Consider the following 21168-nt stretch of genomic DNA (forward strand, 5'->3'; position numbering starts at 1 on the left):
GTGGGGTGAGAGGACCGCGTCCGTCAGAGCTGGGGGGAGGAAGGGGGAAAGACGTCAGAGTGATAGGGGACGTTGGGGGGAAGTAAGGATGACTCAAGGGAGGCTGATTGTCGTGTCATGGCAGGGAAGCAGGGTTAAGAAGTGAAATTGAGGTGAGAAGACAAAAGGGAGTGAGGGGAAACAGGAAGGAACAGGATCATATTGAACCAACGGGAAAGAGGAAGAAAAGAAAGGGCTGATTTAAAAAGACTTATTGAAAAGAGTGATGGATAAAGGAAAGAGGGCAGTGGTAGGGGGAGGGCAGGTGACCTCTGTGCTCCCCTTGCCCTCCCTGGTAGCCTTTCCTTGCCACCCCTGGGCCTGGCACTGGGCGAGCACCAAGCCAAGGTATGCCAAGGTATGTCTGTGACAGGCTGGTCAGGATCATCTTTTGCCACACCTCCCTTCCAAACCTGGCTGAACATGCATTGGCCTTTCCCAGATCTGGGAGAGCTAGTTCTTTGGGAGACTCCCTTTTTTTTTTTTTTTTTTTTGCCATGTCTCTTATAAACCTCACCTGCAGAGCTAGGGCCATACCAGCTTTCCTGTTCTTGCACTTTTGCTCTCTGTCTCCAAATGATGCTGGACAGTGAGTTTATAAGTTCTGAGAATAAGGGTACATGTGCAAAGAGGAACCACATATGCCCTTGCCCCAGATTTGAGAAAGGGAAGATCATGCTGAACTGTGGCATTCTCTGTCAGCTCTTGAGAGGCAGTTAACATGGGCCATTGGCTCATGTAAGTTGAAAAGTACAAATAAAAAGCCCACAGGAGTGCAGAACTGCTACTGGCAAAAGAACTGACTTGAGACAGAAAATCTGAAATCACGCTTGATTCAAGAGGAAAACTGCAATATGGGAAGATGTAAAGTCAGAGAGGACAAAGGTGGCAATTCATAAAAGCTCAGTCTACTGCAAAGAACGACCCAAGGGCTGGTGCTTTCCTGCATATTTGCCAACTGCCTGGCCAGCTTGGCTACAGAGCAGCTTTGTCTGCCTGCTCATGAACTGCTGAGCACATCACACCCCGTTAGCCCAGCCATTTACGTGCCTCACGGGCAATGAATTATGATTGTGCACTCATAAATTGATTGTGTGCATAAGACTGCTTTCAGGTCTGGCCTCACTTGAGAAACCCACATAAAGGTGGCCAAAGAATTAAAGGTTAGAAATGTGACTATTTTTGTCAGCCAGACTGACAGGTTGTTCAGTGGTTCTATTGGTGCAATGTTTGCCTTGAGAAGGTGCAGTAAACACTTCCTCCCAGTAGTAGGCAACTGAGACATATCTTAGGCACAGGTGAGCATCAAGGCACCACCTAAACAGAACTACTGCCATGGAGGAAACACGAATAGGTATTTGAAGGTATTTTATATATATATATATATATATATACATATGGTTTATATATAAACAATAGGTAGAAGTCATACACCTCCTTGGAAACAATGAAGGTGTCTCAGGAAGAAAAAAACCAAATTCTAGTAATTAAAATATGATAGAAAATGCCTGGATGTTAAAATGGATGTTAAACTAAATTCACACAAAGTTTTAATTACATTTTAGTCTGGTTTTGTTCAGCTTACTACAAAAAAACCAGTCATGACCATGCAATGCATGGTTGAAGCGTGTCTTAGGCAAATTAAAAAAATATTAACCAATGGAAAAAAAATCTTTTCTGAAATTAAATCTGAACTCTGATCTTCGATGAAGACTGTAAAAGTTTTTTTTTACTTATTGTATATTTTTTGTAATTTCTTTTGTACTTGGGCTATAATAACATTTTTATGCAACAGGAATGGAAAAACTTTTTTTCATTATAATTATTTCTAGAAAATATTTAATTTTAAATAAATTATATTTTAATGAAATTCACTAAAACAAATCCAGAACACCTACTATTTTTAATTTATGTAGACTCTTGTGACAAGTTTTGTCTTTTTGATGCTCTAGAATGATTTTCAACTGTCCACTTCATGAATCCACTTTGTCCAAGTTTTGCCTTACATTTTACTCCTATAGTTACTTAACTATAAGTAAGTTAAATTACACATCCTCTCCTGAGATTTCCATTTAAGCTCTAGGTTCCTTTAGTGGATATGGCTTTGGGCTTTGAAATTGCTTTCACCTGGAGGTAGCTGAGAAGAACTGAGACAATTATTTTAGTGAATATTAGTAGATTTAATAATTTACTATGCCTTCTTTTCTCCTCTACTACTGCTATATCAGGTAAATTTATAGTACTTTCTTTTGGGAAAGGACTGTGCTACGCTGGATCCCTGTGTGCATTCTGCCAGCTGCGCCCAACAGCATCCATCAGCCACACCCCACAGAGCTCAGCTCTCATGACATCTGAGGGTGCACGCAAATGAGTACAGCAGATTTTATGTCCCTTGGGAAAAGATGTGCTTTGGTGCTAGAGATATTTCGTGCAGCTGGAGGACTGATTCCATGTGAGAGCTGACCACATTTCCAGAGAGAATAACTTCTGCTGTCGACACACTTCGAACTGAGGTCATCTTTTCCAGGAAAAAATACATTGGTAGTTTTTGTCTTCTAAAACAATTGCACTGCATCTAAACATAATTTTCTTTTTTAGAAGAACATAGCTTGAAAATATGCTGTTTGAAGAGAAATCCTGAAGCTTAATTTTATTTATATTTAAGAAAGAACACACTTTCTAGTGAAAGGTGTCCCTGCTCATGGCAGGGGGATTAGAACGAAATGACCTTTAAGGTCCATTCCAACCCAAACCATTCTATGATTTTATGAAAGTTGACACGGACTCCTGCTTTCAATCATATTTTTTGATACAGCTATTAAGGAGTGTTTTGGGGAAACAATGGAAGTTAGCTTTCATGTACAATACCTGTCTTTTAAGCAAAGATGTTACAATATTTACAAAGAGTTATTGAGCCCACATATGGTTATTTGGACTCCCTCTTGGTAATGGCGCAGATTTTTGCATTTTTAAATCTATGTCCATCACCAAGACTTTTCCTGGGAAAAGGTCACCCTGGATACAACTAACTGAGCTGATAAAAATAAAACCCCTTTTTTTTAGGGAATATTAGGCTAAACAGGCACCCAGTTTTGTTTTGCTTTTTAATGTTTCCTGCTACTTGGTCTCTCACAGGAGTTTGAATAATGGGAAAGTGAGGGACAGAAACTGAAGTCTACTGCCAGTAAACATTTACATGGAGGGCTGTAATTCCCAGTATTAAAGAAGTCACAAGTTTAAGTCATGATGTAGGACATTAAAACAATAAATATTGATATGGCGATATAAACTTTTGAGGCAAAATTCTAAATTTTCATACATTTCTATGTTTAAAATTTTCATGGTGTAATTATGAATTTTATGATTTTGGATTATAGAGTTACTTAAAAACATTATTATTCTTAAGAAAAAACAAACAACAACAACAACAACAACTAAAAGCAGCCTCAAGGTTTTGAGGTGTGTTCCCTTAATAAAAAAAAGCTTTTACTACAGCTTAGTTTAAGGCCTGTATTTAGAGTTTTCCTGACACTTACAGAAAGATTTTTTTACAATTATTCCAAAAAAAGGGCCTCACTATCTTGTGGTTTTTGGGGCAGTATCCATCTTAGATTCTTTCCACAGTTTCTTGATTAATCATGGAGTTCCCAAAGAAATTACCCATCCATTTGCTCTACAGCTCATAAAAACCCCACCTAGATGAGAGCTCTTTTGGAAGATATATTTGATGGTTATTTGCAGTCTCTGGTTAGCTTGCTGGGAAGATACAGCTGCAGTTGTGATCTTTTAGGATTCCAGACAGTGTAGATCACTGATGTGACTCTTTTGATAGTGAACTGGATTAAGTGTCAAAGAAACAGACTTTCTTTGTACTGTGACAAATGCTATGTGATGCATTTTTTAATTCCGTGTTATAGTTCCAGGCAGTTTTTTTTAGTATAAAACAAACAAGCAAAACGAAACAAAGAATTTTAAGAATCTAAAGTTTAGTACTTAAAAATATAAGAGAAGCAGAGTTAGGACTGTGTGTGAAATCTTAATGTCCTCTTGTCCATGTACTTTTTGAGTCTTTAACTGCATAATAACATACTAATTTTTCTTTGAGATGCCTGTCTCTTCCATTAAGGGTTGATCTTCACTATTTCTTTTTATATTTCTCATTAAACATGTGGCCTTACAAGTACATTTCATTCAAACTTTGCAATGAAAATAAAACTGGTGATTTTCTCCAGGTTTCTGTGGTACAAAGAATTAGTGCTTCAGAAATACAGATAATTTTATCTACAGAGCACACACACTAAGGGAATATGTGACACCTTTGTATAGATTTATATATTTAAGACATAGGTCCAGTCAGTTTCTGTAGCTGCTTCATGCAAATCTCAGTAGCAACTAATGTTTTGTTTTGCTTTGGGTTTTTTCTGAAATTCTGAAGAAAAGAAAATCAATATCCAATCTAAGTCAGACATCTGGCATGAAAAATTTCAGCTTGTAGCCTGGTGCCTGGCAAAGTTGTATGCAATTAAAAATAAGCCTTTTATTGTGAGAAATTTTGGGCAACCTGAATTGAATTAGATTTTGAATACCTGTTGTAAGAAAGCTGTGATTAAAAAAATTGAAATTAAGGGATTGAAAGAGAAAATAGAGCATGTTTTATTTTTCATTTCTCTGACACTATCTGTATTGCATTTTTCCTGTTTTACTTTGTAAATAAGAGCGAATCAGATCAAAGATAAACTGCTTAATGGTGAGCTCCTGTATTTGAATTACACTGATTGAAATGAAGAAAGTAAGGAAGTTTTGCCTTATTATAATTATTGAATACTGATATTCTCAGTTGCTTCCAGAAGCCAGTGACATCAAAGCTCCATTGCAATAAGTGCTAAGCAAATATATTGTAAAGTGAAGACCATGATGCAGAAGCTGCATATTTTCCCTTATTCTTTCCTGCATTGCTGATCAGCATCACTGAACAACACGAGAAATAACCAGAATGGTGTAACAAGATTAAAATAAAATGCAAACTAGGGTTCTTAATAGAAGACTTAATGCTAAATATCTGTTTGGCAAGCTATTCAAAAGCAGTGCATGCCATTATTTTGTGGTTTTTTTTAAAATACAGTGAGTTAGGATCAATAAAGGGAAATAGATAAACCAGGGATCCACCTTTTTTTGAATACCATGAACTAAATGAGATCAAGTTGATTGAAATGCTTATTGGATTTCTGGGGAAATCTGTCCCTGAGCAACAAATCTGTCTGAATGGACACCCACCATTTATCAAGCTCACAGCAAAGGGCCTTTGAACTGGTGGACAGTTGGCATAGGAACATCCTCAGCTACAGGCCAGCATTTTTTCAATTTATAATTTACCTTGTATGACGACTTACAGTGTGTCAGTGACCAATTACAAACCCAAGAAAGAAAGAACGTGCCTACACGAGCATTATGAGCTTGAAACCATATTAGTAATTGTCATCCATGCAGGAAACAGAAAACCAAGCAAACCCCAAAGCAGCAAGAGAAGTGTGGTGAGTGGAGGCTGCCAGTGCTTCACCCCAGCGAATAAAGTCACACAGTCATGAGCAGACTGATGCACAAGTGGGCCACAGGGCTGTTTGCACATCTTGGAGACAATCAAGTCTCATATCCCAAGAGATCCCAGAGCAAAAGGAGTAACCAAAAGATGGAGAGAAGTTTCTGAACCACTTTTGGAGCCATTATTGACGATATGAACATTCTGAAACCATGGTGAAGATGGCTTGTAGTGAGTTTGGGTTTGAACTGAAAAGGATGCAAGAAAAAACTAAGATGAGTTTAATCCATGCTGAGCTGTTTTTGACATTTTGATACTTGGCCTGAAGTGCCAGTCATGAGGGCTTGATGTTAACCTGTCAGGATTCAAATGGTGCGTTATTTATTGGAAAGTTTTCTGTTGTGGTATTGGAAAAATAAAGTAGAAATTGAGAAAGCATTTCAGGAACTTTAAGTTTTGAACTTAGATTAGGAAGGATTTTTTGTTTTTGGTGACAGCATGGAAGAGACCTGTACAACAGCAGTTTCAGAAGAGTTTAGGAAAATGTGCTTCTGTACCTTCAGCAGAAAACCTGCACCACCCAGCATTATGCTGCTTTGAACTTTGTTCTGATAGGACTTCTGTCTTTAGAAGAAGCCTGTAAAGAATTTTGGTAAAGCCTCTGACGACCTGTTTTTTCTCATGGTGAACTTCAGATGAGTAATATAATATTTATAGATCCATGGATACCACCATCTACTAAAAAATTAGAAAGCAAATTTAATTAAAACCAAACAAAAATAAAAAGAAATAGTAAAAATCCTAGGCACTAAACTAAACCTTACAGAAACTAAATCTTGTTAACTATGATCCAAAGGTACTATATGATCTTTACTTTAGATGTTATTATTATTAGTAGGTATGGTGCTCATGTTCTTATGACAAACATGATTTTCTGTGCATAATTTTGGCCAAGTAGGAACTGACAAAAATAATTGAAGAAAATCTCATGGTGATTAAACCATGGCAATTTCCCTGGAAATATCTAGTGAGAACAACGAGAAAAACTACTATCAGGAACTGATCTCAAGCATTAAAAATTCATTTTCTCTGTGGCCCTGGGTAAATTGCTTTATCAAAAACTGGTACTCTTTGGACTCAGCTTCTCTTCACTAATGTCCATATGTTTTGGCTAAAGAATAAATGATTTCTCAAGGAAAAAATTATGAAAATTTTATTGGATTTTGTGAGGATTTTAAAATTAGAACACTCAAACCTTTTGATTTTTTTTTAAGAACTAGTTTTTGAGTAGTATAGTTGAAATATACACACAGGTCAGATGACCCTATTTGGGCAATGAATTAGTCTGTTGCTATGTGCATGTTCTGTAATAACAGAAAAGTTGAAGCTAGTGTCAGTCAATTGCAAATCTCAAGAAAGAAGAGACATGTATCAGCTTTAAAGTAGATTTTAATAACATCTTGTCAGAACAATTCCTAGCTCTCCTGTATAATATTTACAGAAACCAAATTAAAGTCTACATCTGCTTAGCTCATTGTGAAAGCCACATAAATTATAATTTAAATAACCTTTTTTTCTTCACAATGAAAGTTAAGCATACATAGATGGTCAGCCATTGGCAGGGAGAAACCCACTAAACCATGATATTACCATGCTTGTTAATCCTTCTGAAGCTTTTACAGTAAACATGATACCTGTCTTCTACAGAGCTTTTAAATTCTGTCTTTAAAATTGGCCAGTATTTCTTCAGACATTCATCTCAGTTCTCTTACTCCACTACTCCATTCCTTCAAGAAAATGAAAGTCTGTACCTACATACTGATATCTTAAATAACACAAACAAACAACACATAGAGCAGGGGTGAACAGAGCAAAAACAAAAATGGAAATCCTTCCTGTAAAAGTCAGTAATGTTAAAAAAAGTGTCAGCCTTTTAGCAGCCAATAAGCTGCATACAGCCATCAGGGCACATTTCAGACCTGCTTCTTAATTCTGTGATCTAATTTATAAGCGATCTACAAGAAATGCAATTTGGTATTTTCAAATTAAATAATCTGTCTAAATAAAAATAAAAAATGTATTATTTCTCTACTGTTAAGTCAGAGAGCTTGAAATAGTGTTTGCAGACAAATTGAAAGCAAATGATAAAATTATTTTGATTTTGTCACCTTTGAAGTAATTCCTCTCATCAATGTCAGCTGACAGGAGGTGATTTGAAAAGCACATGTACTGCTACCAGCAATTTGAAAACAATGTCTGTAATTAGTGTGGGAAAATGGTATCATAGTAGATATATCCTTGGAGGAATGTGAAGGAAATGTGGGTAGGTTTTCTGGTTTAGTCATAATCTTAGACAGAGTATTCAGGAGTTTATAAAGATAATATTTAAGTGCAAATTGTGTGGTAGTTAAATCTCATAAAACCTTTATTGAATTTATGTAAAATTGTCAAATTGGAAAACCTACACATTTAATGATGAGGTTCACAAAGTCAATATTTCTGGGCTGAAATAATGTCCAGTTTCACCAGGACACTAGTGACACTAGTTGTTTCTAGTCACAAGTTAATATTTTATGAGTAGTTTCAAACTTCATGGGAGAAGTAGATTGGTGGGGTTTTTTTTTTTTTTTTTTTTTTTTTTTTTTTTTTGTTTTTGTATTTTAATTTATTTTATTTTACTAATGCACATTCAGAAACATTACTGAACACAGTACTGTAATACTTAGTTGAAGGTGGCTGGAATGTTTCTCTTGTTTTAAAACAAGTTTGAATCAATGGAATTAAAAAAGTACCTCAAATTTCAAGAAAAACTCTTCTTTTGAAGCAGTTTCAAATTATTTGGAACAGAAAGGGAAGACATCTGGGTTAGCAGGATAATCTGGACCTTTTAAAAGACACAATAGAAACATATTTATCTCAGTGCAAGGGATTCGAATCTTTGGGCATTTTGTAGCCCTTGTACACAGATGTATCTGATACAAGGCGTTGTTCCTCTGTGTTCATCACTTTGTCATTTGTTTCAGTCAGAGCTGCTTAGATACAAGTATCTTGTTTACAGTATCTGTAATGGCATCTATTTAAAACAGAGTTATCAGTTTATAAGTCCATTGCTATCACTATTGCGTGATTACATCACTATGTAGCAGTTTGGCTCTACTTTCAGTAATTCAAGTTCTCCTACGGATAGCTAATTGCTAATCATGATAATCCTGTGGATTTCAGTGGTTCCACTAATAGATTTACAAACTTTTAACTCTGAATCTCAGTACCTACAGATATATTGAAATAGACCTGTCAAAGCTGAAAAATGCTTTCACTGAAAAGTTCTTGACTGTGGACAAAAATCTCCTCTTTCATTTAAGAATGCTTTCATCCAAACCCCATCTTTTTGTTTCTGTGTTTCTCTGATCTGAGTATGTATTTAAAATGCAGTAAGAAAGCTTTTGGAACACAAATCTATTTTGATAAAATTACAAATACTATCTTGTATATTCTGTGTATTAGTAAGTGGGTCATCCCAATTTAAAGAGGCTGCTTCAGGGCCTGGCAGAATTACTGTAACTGACTTCAGTGAAACTTGTATCAGTACATAAAAAAATTGTGAATCATAGAAATGAAATGGAGTCACCAAACACCATACATTTGTTCTGTAACAAATGTATGCAGACTGTCTTTGTCTGCAATGCAAAGTGTATATGACCAAAATATTCCAGTGGTGAGACAGAGAATATTTGATAAAAGAGCATTTGATTGCAGAAAGAAGGATTTTGAAAGTAGAGTTTGAGTTTAGAATAGCCAGTGTTCACCAGAAAACCTTGTACCTAGCACTAATTCTTGGGCTCTTGGTGTGGTTGGCAAGGCATTTGAGGTTCTCTGTGTGTCAAAACCCCACACTTTATCATCATAATTGTGGCCAGGTGCTAATCTTGATGGGCTCAAAAAATGGAGAATGTGACCTTTAAAAACCTGTGGTTCCAGCAGACCTGGGTCAGAGCAGGTCAAGAAAAAAGGAAGCTTGTACAGCTAAACTGGTCTGTGAATCTGTAAAAGGCTTATGTATCTGGTTAAAAATACATGAATGTTACTAAAGCCTTGCGGAAACTGACACTTTCAGTACAATATTCTTTAGCAGTTTTGATTAATTCAATTTTTAATAAGAATAATTACTTCTGTTGTTTTATTTATGAAGAAAAAAAGAGAAAGAAATAACTGAGCTCACTAACTGATCCTTAAGGTATTAGTGCTTTGACACACGTGGGAAGCAAATGTAAATCTAATGAAATCTGGTATTTTTCTATTATTTGTTGCTCATTGAATTGAAACTGGGAAAAACTGGTAATAAAAAATTGGAGGAACTTGTGACAATTCCATAGATGCATTTCACTTGGGGAATTTGCTAAAAAATGTGCCTTAGCGTACAATTTTGGAAAGGGCTCATAAATTAGCTGAGGTGAAAAATTAAAAAATAAGAAAAGGAAAGAAGCTAGGCTCCATTACCCAGTACTTTAGCAGATTTATTGGGAAGTCACCCTTTCAGCTAGTGTTTTTATAACTTAAATGAATTACAAGTAAACATCATATTTGTATGTGACTTTTCATGAAAGCAATGTTTCAAAGTGATTAATTATTTATTTCACACTCTATGCTATACAGGCTATCCATCCAGCTGTTAAAAGTAATGAGAACAAGAAAAACACCTTGTGGGCTTTAGCAGGAGTAACTTTCAAACAATATAAAAGGAAGGGAGTTACCTACAAAACTGATGAAAGTTATATCAATGAATGAGAGGCTCTTCTGAAATTCAGCAGCCCTTCCTGCTTGCCTCCTGACTCTGACTCAGTGCTTCAACAGAGTGGTTTGTGTTTGTGTACTGGCTAAACCAGTATTTATGGTTATGTGCTGGTTTAACTGGTCTCTCCCTCTCTTGTTAGAATAATAAAAACTATCAACACATGGGCGGGGGAAAAAAAGCAAAAGGCACATATTTCTCTTTAGAATTAATTTTTTTCTTTCCTTTTCCTTTTCCTTTTCCTTTTCCTTTTCCTTTTCCTTTTCCTTTTCCTTTTCCTTTTCCTTTTCCTTTTCCTTTTCCTTTTCCTTTTCCTTTTCCTTTTTCCTTTTCCTTTTTCCTTTCCCTTTCCTTTTCCCTTTTCCCTTTTCCCTTTTCCTTTTCTTCCTTTTCCCTTTTCCCTTTTCCTTTTCCCTTTTCCCTTTTCCCTTTTCCCTTTCCCTTTTCCCTTTTCCCTTTCCCTTTCCCTTTCCCCTTTCCTTTCCCTTTCCCTTCCTTTTTCTTCTCTTTTTTTTTACAGACTGGCTTTGTGCTTTTATTCCAAGAAATATAAACTGGCACAAAGGATTCTGTTAGTATTTATAATAGCAGAACAATTACTAAATAGTTGGTTGTTTAAAATTCTTATGCGCATAAGAATTATTATAGATTAATTAAATTAAAATAAAATTCTCCCACTAAAATTTACACCAAAATTTCGCTGGCTTCCCAGTGAAACTATTATTTTTATTTTTGTTTTGCTCTTCCCCACCGCTCCCTCTTGGAGTTTAGGGAGTCGGAGCCAGGCGGGCTCCCCGGGCATCAGCACCATGGACAGGAGCCGCGGTGACGGGCGGCGCTCAGCCCGCCCCCGAGCCCCTTCCGTGGGGATGTCTAAAGCCTCCCGAAGGTCTGGGTCTGAGCGCCTGAAACACCTCTTAGCCTGCAGCACAGCCTCTCCGTGGTGTCATAGATCAGTTTCAATCACCCAAATAACCCCTGTGTTATAGGGAGCAAGGAGGGAAAGATTATGTTGTATGAAGGTCTTGTAAGTTCCAAGACCTTAGAAAACACTGCAATGAAAAATGGAATAAATCGTACTTTGCCAGCTAAATAAACTACTTTGACACTGTTAACTCTTTGATGTAAGGACTGTATTTTTATTTTATTTTTGTTTGTTTGTTTTGGATATTTTGTGGATTTTGTTTGTTTGTTTTAATAATGTAAAACATATTGCAGATACCCTGAAAACACAATAAGGGATCCATCTTTCAAAATAATGGTCTAAGCGATATTAATTATGATGCCCCTACTTGTTAAGTAGCAATCATTAAATTATTATGGACTATAGTGAAATAGCTTCTAGTGAAATATACAGAGTATTTTGTTCTCCTCCTCCCTTCCAGTGGAGAAAATAGACAGTGGGCAGTCTCACTGGGCAGTGGGACTTCCTCACAACAGATATGTGAAAGCATATGGGGTATATGACACTGCATTTATTTAAAAAGCCTCCCAAAAGCCACCAAAATCCTGTCAAAGATTTTCATTTCTCTCTATTCTAATCTAAGACAAGAATGACTTAGACAATAATTAAATTATCCATTGAGTTAAAAGCCTGTATCAAACTCAGGCACTGTGGTGGCAGTAGATAGTGTCTGTGGCTCAAGTGTACCAATCTTAACAAAAAATATGAAACCTTCTTACCTAACTTGAGAGACATCTTCGTGTCACTTGGTCCTTCCAGATTCCCTCCGTGGTCAGTAAAGTGTGTGCTCACTTGTAGAGAAAGATGCAAGTCACCTGAATCTTTCAAGACATTTTCTAAGGACAAGGCAAACTGTAGTCTTATTTTTTTTCTACTGGCTAAAGGGATCACTGGGGGAACTGCTTCAGAAATAGACATATACACTGCAGGTTCCTGTTTTAATCCAGACAAAGCCCTCAAATGCTGACACTGAGCAGTGTGCAAGCAACCGGGCAAGCCTCAAGAATGTCTTTTGGAGGATTAAATATCGAGGGGTGGGGAGGCTGCTGGGAAGTTCCACACAACTCGTCATTTGCCTGGAGGATATGCTATCAGATGATAGATAGCTCCTGACTTGTTAAAACACTTCCAGTCTTACTGAAATACAACCAAATGACAAAAGTCTGCAGATTAAACTTCCTCTGCATGCATTTTATATCTCAATATAAGCCTCTGCCAAGAGTATTACAAATGAGACCACAACTGATTTAGCTTTGCATTCTCCTCACTGTCTTGGTTGCTGGTTATATTTCTTTAGTTTATTCCACTTTTCAACATCCCTTCCATTAAACATTTCAACAAAAAAAAAAAAAAAAGTGAAATTATTCAAAGAGATGCCGAAAGCTGAAAATATGTTTTAATTCAAATGCCTTTTTTTTTCCTTTTAGATACATAATATTGATACAGAGTGAATATAATATTGAAATAGAGTAAAAGGTGGAGATAAAGTTTACATTACAGGATCAGGTGATTAAAAGAAAAGAATATAAAATTCCCTCTTTTGTACTCAGGGTCTGCTTTGAATGAAACCTCTTCTTCCTATCAGTCCAATGAAAATCAAATGCAAAAGAAATTAATGCTGTATTGTCCTCTTGAGTCTGCAGATAGCTGAAGCAACAGTTCCACTTCAGGAAATAGAAAGGATGCTCTAAACTCATCCACGGAGGTGGATGACTGATAAAGACTGGTGGTAAAGGCTGAAATTGTGTTACCCAATTTTAGGTATCTCATAGATCTACTTGAGCCAAAAGTTGTTTTTTTCCTAGACTACACAGGCAAGGAAGAGGGGTGTTTTCTTCTGGACATGGACAGGAGTATGTACTGAGATCTCTCTGTCTCCCTCACTTTGCTGGGGAATTTTGCATTATTAAGCTCTTTCTATAGGCACTTTCACTTACTGCCAGAGTTATATGGTATGGTATGGTCTTTTCAGCCTCTCTCTGCACCTCTCCATTCCCATTAGTGAATGAAAAATTATCCCAATAGATTACAATGAGATGTTTATCAAAGAGTTCAAAGCCATTCTCTGAACTCCCTGTATGCCAGAATGGAAGCCATGCAGTTGCTACAGCTTTCAGCTTTTCTTCTCATTTATAGTGCCCGACTGGTAGAAAATTTAGTTATATCTATGGTAAGCATGAAACTGGAAAACTGTGGATAATAACACACAGTGCAAGGAACATTGATTTTTAAAATTTATTTATCTTTTTCTTTTCCAAAATGAAGAAGCCAATTGTTCCAGTTATCTATTGACAAATCAAACATTTCATACTAAAAAGTATTACATCTTCATTATAAGGAATTTTCTGTGGCATGTCCAGTCTCCCAGAGCACCTCCACAATCCTTGCAACACAATTTAGACTCACTCATTATGTGGACATAATGGACCAGGTCCTCTCCTCTCCTCTCCTCTCCTCTCCTCTCCTCTCCTCTCCTCTCCTCTCCTCTCCTCTCCTCTCCTCTCCTCTCCTCTCCTCTCATTTCAGAGTATGGCATAGCTATAATAATGGCAAATAGGAAAAACCAATGGACATATTTTGGTTCTCTCTTTCTATACTACTTCAGGGGAAATAGTTTGTGACAATCTTATTTTGTGTCTAGACTGCATCGTACTCTTCAGTAGCCTGCCCATGCTGAGGGGGCATTCCCCCTTCTGCCTTGTTCCTCACTCTACTTATTCCTAGTTCACTTGCACAGGGGGAAGAGTCAAAGATTACAGAAATATTATTTTATGTGTTATGGCTTGTACCACCAGAAGCTGATTAGATGAAGTTAAATGGTATTGTGCTGTCCTATACCAGTATGCTAGATCAGTGACAGATATATTAAGAAAAATAAAATTCAACTGCTCATGGTTTTCCTAACTACTACCCACAGCCCACTGCACTGTTCAGTTATCCTTTACAATTTAATGCCAGAGATGATTTGCAGACTAACATGTTACCACTCAGGGGACTGGATGTTTATATTTGTTTAAGCCTGTGGGACTCACGCGTCAGGAGCCTGCCAGTTCCCTTGTGTGCAGACGTTGCCATGGTGGGCATAGAGAAGGGAAGGAATCCCTCCTCACACAGGCATGCTTCTTCCACTTTGGTTCTGGCTTTGCTCCCATGCGCTATTAGGCTAGAGAAAAAGCAGACATAACATGCTGGATCATTAGTGTCAGATATGTGCCAATCCCTTACCCATTTTTTCAGTCAGTAGTGAACAGCAGCCACTTCCCCCAGCATCCCAACCTGTGGTGCTTGGAGGTGACACCAAACCCTGAGTGCTGCCTGAGCAGGCACATGGTGCAGTCCAGCACACACCCTCACAGCTCAAGAGGATCCTCAGTAAAGTCTATTGCAAACAAATTTGGGTTTTCAGGAATAAAGTGGCAATAAAATTGTAAACAATATTTCTTAAAGGGTCAAAGAAGTGGGAGTTTTTTATAATGGGAATGATTTTTTATACTTTTTGTAACTTTCTGTGCATTTAATGGTAACTACAATAAAAATACAGTTTTGCTTTATCTTTATTTACTTTTTAATTTATTTTTTATACTGAAGACAAACACAATCTTAGTGTTTTCAGATTCAAATGAAGCTAGACTGTGGTACTGAACCATTGAAGTATGACCCCATGGGAAAAGAAAAGAAGTGGATCTAACCATGAACACAACAATTTTTGGAAAGGAAAAGACTTTTGGTAAGCAAAATCACTGTCAGCAAGTAAATTACTTTGTATGGATCAGACACTGATTTCAGTTCTCTGTCCCTCTCCCCACAGTTTTTCCCCTTTTTCATCAAAAAGGGCTACATGGAAAGTGTGTCTCGTTAAATGATCTGAGAAAGGCAGAAAAGGGGAAAGGACAAGATCATTTCACTTGTATGGATGAGCAGACAGAAAAACAATAAGAAGGCAATCAATTGAGCAAACAGAGGCTGTGGCAATAACACAAATGATTGTCATTCTCAAAATCTGAGGCACAAAAATTTGTAAGGGAGATATTAATCATGACATAATTGCTTCCAACACATTAGTGGAACTTTGTTGATGTGCATTACCTGAAGTTTGGGTTCTTTGTAATGATAGTGAAGATATGAAAATAAAGTATGAAGTTGAAAATCTATTTCTGTTCAAGATATGAAAACAGCCTGGGAAGTGCAAACTTCCCTGCAGCATGTGAAGATATCAGGAGCAAGTACCCAGTACATAAGAAAGCATATAAAAATTATAATGTATTCTTATTTGTAAAGGGGTATTTACAAGAAGACACTCAAAGATGTCAGTTAGACAGTATTCCATTCTGGTTTAGCCTTTAGCTTCTGAATTGGAAGGAATTTCTCTTAACAACAACAAAATCTACACATGCACCTCTTAGATTTGGTTTTTTCAGTTGATATTTAATACATAGGTCTGATGAAATTAAAATCAGCTGATCACCTAATTCATTGAGTGCAATCTGGAAACTGTACTGAATAAGAAATCTTCAAAAGTGCCTTTTGAGATTGAGTTTCTAGCATCCATAGGTTTAAAAATTCATGAAATCACAGAATGGTTTAGGTTGGAAGGGACCATATAGATACTCTAGACACCATATAGTTCCAACCCTCCTGCCATGGGCAGGGACACCTTCCACCAGACCAAGTTGCTCAATGCCCCATCCAACTTGACTTTGAACACTCCCAGGGATGGGGCATCCACAGCTTCTCTGGGCAACCTGTTCCAGTGCCTCACTACCCTATGAGTAAAGAATTTCCTCCTAACATTTAATATACACCTCTCTTCTACTATGATCCATCTCCTCTGGGTAGTGACATGTTTAAGAAGAAGGAGCTAATAAGAAATATTGTAGTGTAGATTTTAGAGCAGTTTTGACAAGATAGGATAGCAAGTGCAGCTGAAAGCTTGTTTTACATTTAAAAAATCACGTTGGACTCTTGAGCTTTTTAGCATCTTCTCCTTTCTAAAGCCATTTTATTCTGAAAAGCTGAGCACACTCCCATTAGCAATATGCTCAGTCAAGAGCATCTGGGGAAATATATTTGTTGTATTAAAAAACCTACATAAATATTCCAACATTTGCTGTGTGGGATAACACATAGCAGCTGTATTGTAAAACCTCATGCTTTGCAGAACACAGTCCATCAGAAGAGATGTGTTTTGGTTCATCTGAGAGAGAGATGCCTATAAATCACCAGGTGGTAATAGGAATTGTCAGGAAAAGCTCTGCTCAGCAGCACAGGAATGAAGGCATAGAGGAGAGTTTGGTGGGAGGGAATTTTCACTGCCCACCTGTCACTCCTTCCCTGTGTCCCTATAACCATATGCTCCCAGTTTTAATTTCCTGTCCCAGGCAGGACAACTTCCCTCTGTCTTCATTTAATCTGCCTTAAATGCCTTTGCCTCATTTAATCCCCCTTTGTCTCAAACAGAAGAGGTCCCCATCTCTTTCCTACAGCTGTTTCCCTAAGCAAGCTGATGAGATGTTTTATTTACTGGCACCCCATTTGAGGGCTGCCCATCTATTAATAGGTGTGATCTCATATCCCCAAAAATCCTCGCTGCTTTTCTGTCAGGGACATGCAATGCTTATCATGGGTGAGAATTAATGTCTCAGGGTTGTAAAATGAATCCCTAATGAAGGTTCAGACCTTGGAGATTGTGAGAAGCACAAGTGGATAGTGTGTGACACTGGATCTGATTGTGTATCTGTTTTATATTAATGGGGGTGGGAAGCTGCTAGGAGACTTGTGATTATTTCCCAGCTCAGCAAATGTAGGTACCTTCCAAACTCCACTGGGATAATTCAGCTACTTTGACAATTTCCAAAGTTACTGGAAAATTAAGTTTTCTTGTAGATATCTGGTGGTTTCTTCGGCTTTTATTTGGCATAAAAAGGCAAAGTTTTTTTAAAAGATTTTTTTTCCTCAGGTAGAAGCTTAGAATTACAGAATTATTTGGGTTGGAAGGGACTGTAAAGATTATCTAGTTCCAATCCTTCTGCCATGGGCAGTGATACCTTTCACTAAAACAGATTGCTCTAAGCCCCATCCAACCTGGCCTTGTTTGTCTAACCAGTTCAATGGCATTGCCTTGCAGAATGTTTTATTTGCTAGTTTCTTAGAACAGTTCATTTCTGAAAAAAATATTCTGATGTCCAGTCTGTCTGGCATTCTATCCACAACAAAGAGCCAAATTTTGGCCTAAGAATCCTGATGTAGTGTTTTTAAGATAGAGCATTGAGGTTTGGTGTTCTAAAAGTACCAGTCTCTTGCAGTAACAGTACTAAGATACATTTGATATGTGCTTTGAGGTACTGAAGTTTAATTAAAACAGAGAAGGGGTGAAAGGATGGTACTGTCATAATTACTTTAATTTCTTTCCAGTTTATTTAAGAATATTCTTGTGTTTCAGGCATACCTTTGGGAAGTTATATGGTGGTTGTGAAATACTGTTTTTCCATGCAATTTCTGAGATGATTCCTTTGGATTTGCCACAAACACCTGCATGGTGCAGCAATGAGGTAACTAGAGACACTGTAAGTATGTGAAAGCAACAGGATATGGTATCATGGATTTCATCCTGCTTCTTGCTTGCATTCTGGACTCAAAGGAGATTTGTGTGAGCCTGATGAGTTGCAGGGGGTTTTGTATGCTCTATTATTTGGAAGTGGCATTGCAGGATGATGCCTGCAGAGATCATCTGTGCATCAGCAGTGTTGAGCCTGGGGTCTAGGTGGATTCCTTGCTGAGGAACACAAAGCAAAGTTGAGTCCCCCTGCATCTCAAACTCCTCTAGGAGTAGAAAAAGAAAGAAGCACTTTAAAGGTACTGTGATTCCAGAGCTTTCATGTGAGAAGAGCCACTTGAGACTGGTAAAGATTACAGCCAAGAGTATGATATCTGCTGGAGTGTGAAAAGCCCGGAATTAGAGAAGATAATTACTCAGCAAACAGCACCCACAACTTAGGGAAGGTTCCTGCAGTGCCTCGCAGTGATGACCCCCAACGGAGCCAGTGGGGGAACAAAACTCTTTCCTGCTCTCGTCCACATCTGGTGGAAACAAGGCTTCCTTTTCCCAGGTGGGTGAAATGGGCAAGGGTGGGAAGTTTACTCCTTAGTTCTCTTACCAGACATCAGAGATACATTGACGTGGCTTGTGTCCCTTGGATCATTCAAGAAGACCAAAGAGAAGAGAAATATTATTTTCACTTCTTCCTCAGGCCTGTTATTTAGATGTAGACTGTGAAAAATAGAACCAGATTTTTAAGGTCTTTAGCCCATCTGGTCTTGGTATAACAAGATTATACAGACATGCTGTATTGTATCTTCAGGGAAAAAACAGAGAAGACTCTTGGAAAGGTCAACATTGCCATATATAAAGAATGCAGGGTTTTTCTCATAGGCAACTCTTGTTGGACTTTAACTATGGTCATTTCTAAATAGAGAGTGTGCAAAAATTTGGTGACCTCTTTTTGTATAGCGTTACAAAGCTTAGAACATGGTTATCATTCTGGGTAGTGCACACAACTAAGTTAGTGAAGGGAAGCTAATCTACACTAGATTTCAATCACCTTTCTATTAATCTGCATTGAAGATACCAGAAATGTCTGGTGAGTCTGATGACTTCAACAGGTCAACCCCCCAAGGTCATCACCACAATTCTTTTGTTTACTCAGTGTAGGCACTGGGCAGGGGTCAGGGCAGCAAGATCCAGTAAAAGCACAACCAGACTGTCCACACTACAAAGTTTACAATCTGAAGAGGTTACCACCTCCCTCAGACCTGTACTTCCTTCTCTAGTCCTCATTGTATTAAACGTGCTTCCAAGCTTGAAAGCACCGGTATCTTATGGAGCTGCAGCCCAGCTATTCTCAAGAATCCTTCAAGCTGCCACAGGTCTGGGCCTGCTCAGGTGTCCACTTCAGGGAATGGGTGTTCTCTGCAATGGCCACAATAGGAATGAAGTCTTTTTCTGAGGAATATTTTTCTCTAGCACATAGAGCAAAATCTTTGTTTGGCAATTAATATGTGTGCAAGCACATCACAGAAAATTGATCAGCTTCCTCCCAGTTCTGAGCAGAAAACATCAGCACTGTTAGTTCACAGCAACTTATTGTACACAAATGCTTCTAGATTTATTCATTACAAACCTAGCTTTTTGCTGCCTCCATGAGTAATGGTTTTGGATGTCACCAAATATATTCTATATTCACAGGTGGAAAAGGAAAAAGGACAGAATAACACTATTTATTTTGTCCCCTGCCTCCAAACCTTATCTAAGAAAATAATTATTTACAGCAAAATGAGCTTCAAAAAAACCAAGGGACAATATGGAAAAGGTTTTTTTTCTGAATTCACAATTCTGTCCTGATGTAGGCAGAAAATACCTCTCAATTATCTTGTAATAAACACAAAGAGTTACCATAACACAGCTGACATGTAACAAATCAATGTATTATTTTATGCAGTACTATCCTATTCTTGTGCTCCTAACCAAAATTATGTTCCTGCCATGTGTCATGTGTGGCTTCCCCTTTCCCTGACAAGGGACTCCACCTTCAGCAAAGACACCATTATTTAATGACATATTCTAAGAATATGTATTTTCTTTTGTTATAATGACCTTTTTTGTGTGTGTGTGTTTACATGGTGCATCTCCCTCTGGAGTTGAAATGATTTATACATGGCATAAAAAGAGGGGACTGGATCTGTTCTTTCTGTAGCAGAGCCAGCATCAGAGCAGCACTGATGCTGCTACTTGTGCTAGGCTTGTTAAGTCAACAAATACAGGTATTCCATTCCTGATACTGCCAGTTAGAGGCATTCTAAAAGTTGAAAACTCACAGAAGTGACAAAAGAAAAAAATAGTGGGAATTTAAGTGCAGACATTGGTCAGTCAGAAGACATTAGACATTGGAAGAAAAAAATCTTAGCTGCAACCCCTTCATCACCAAATGATGAATGAAATTCTTTCAGATTTCAAAGTAAAAAAAAAAGAAAAAAGGAAATAAAAAGGGAAGATTTTCAGAGCAGTATGAAGTTTTAACAGTGCTGCCTATCCTGTGTATTTTAGGAGAAAATATAAATATACTATAGCAAATTATAAACAGTAGCCTACTGCAGTAAAACATGAAGAAAGTTGCAGCAACAAAGTAGAAGAAAAAATGTAGTGAAATAATCATTTAAGGAGAAACTGAGAATTTTAATATAAGACTATGTAAAGCATATTCCTATATTATGTGTGTTTAATGTAGTTGTGGAGACACTATCTCTTTTAATATCTGAGAATAAACTGTTAGCTCATGAAGGACAATGAATAATGAAGAAAAAAATTCAAAAAAACCTTAAAATTTATGTCTCTCATTTTTTGCATTATGTATTCTTTTGAGGCAGGCCAGGAAATAAGAGATCTGTCTCAGAGAAGAAATTTAAACATGACAAGAGGAGTAAGAGCATTAAACAGTGAAACCCTTAGGAGAGATAGAGCTTCACACAAAGGAGACTGGGGAGTAGTTGCAAGTATTTTTGAGGAATGAGTGATGCTGAACTTAGAAACATGAAGCTAATCCATCTGGAGATAAAATAATACACGTTTATGAAATGGGAAGGAAAAATCTCTGGACCAGTAGTGCTAAAAGCAAAGAGGATGTGGATGCATTTGCAATGCAATATCACTTAGAAAGAAAAGGCTGGTAGAGCACGCAGCTGGGCAGAGGGAGAGGGGGGATGTGAGGGCACAGATCAGCTGCTAAGAAGCAGCAGCATTCTTTGCACATGACCCTGCTGCTCCAGGCCTTGCTGGTTACACATGGT

The sequence above is a fragment of the Camarhynchus parvulus genome, chromosome 1, assembly GCF_901933205.1.
Source record: "Camarhynchus parvulus chromosome 1, STF_HiC, whole genome shotgun sequence".
Classification (NCBI taxonomy): domain Eukaryota; kingdom Metazoa; phylum Chordata; class Aves; order Passeriformes; family Thraupidae; genus Camarhynchus; species Camarhynchus parvulus.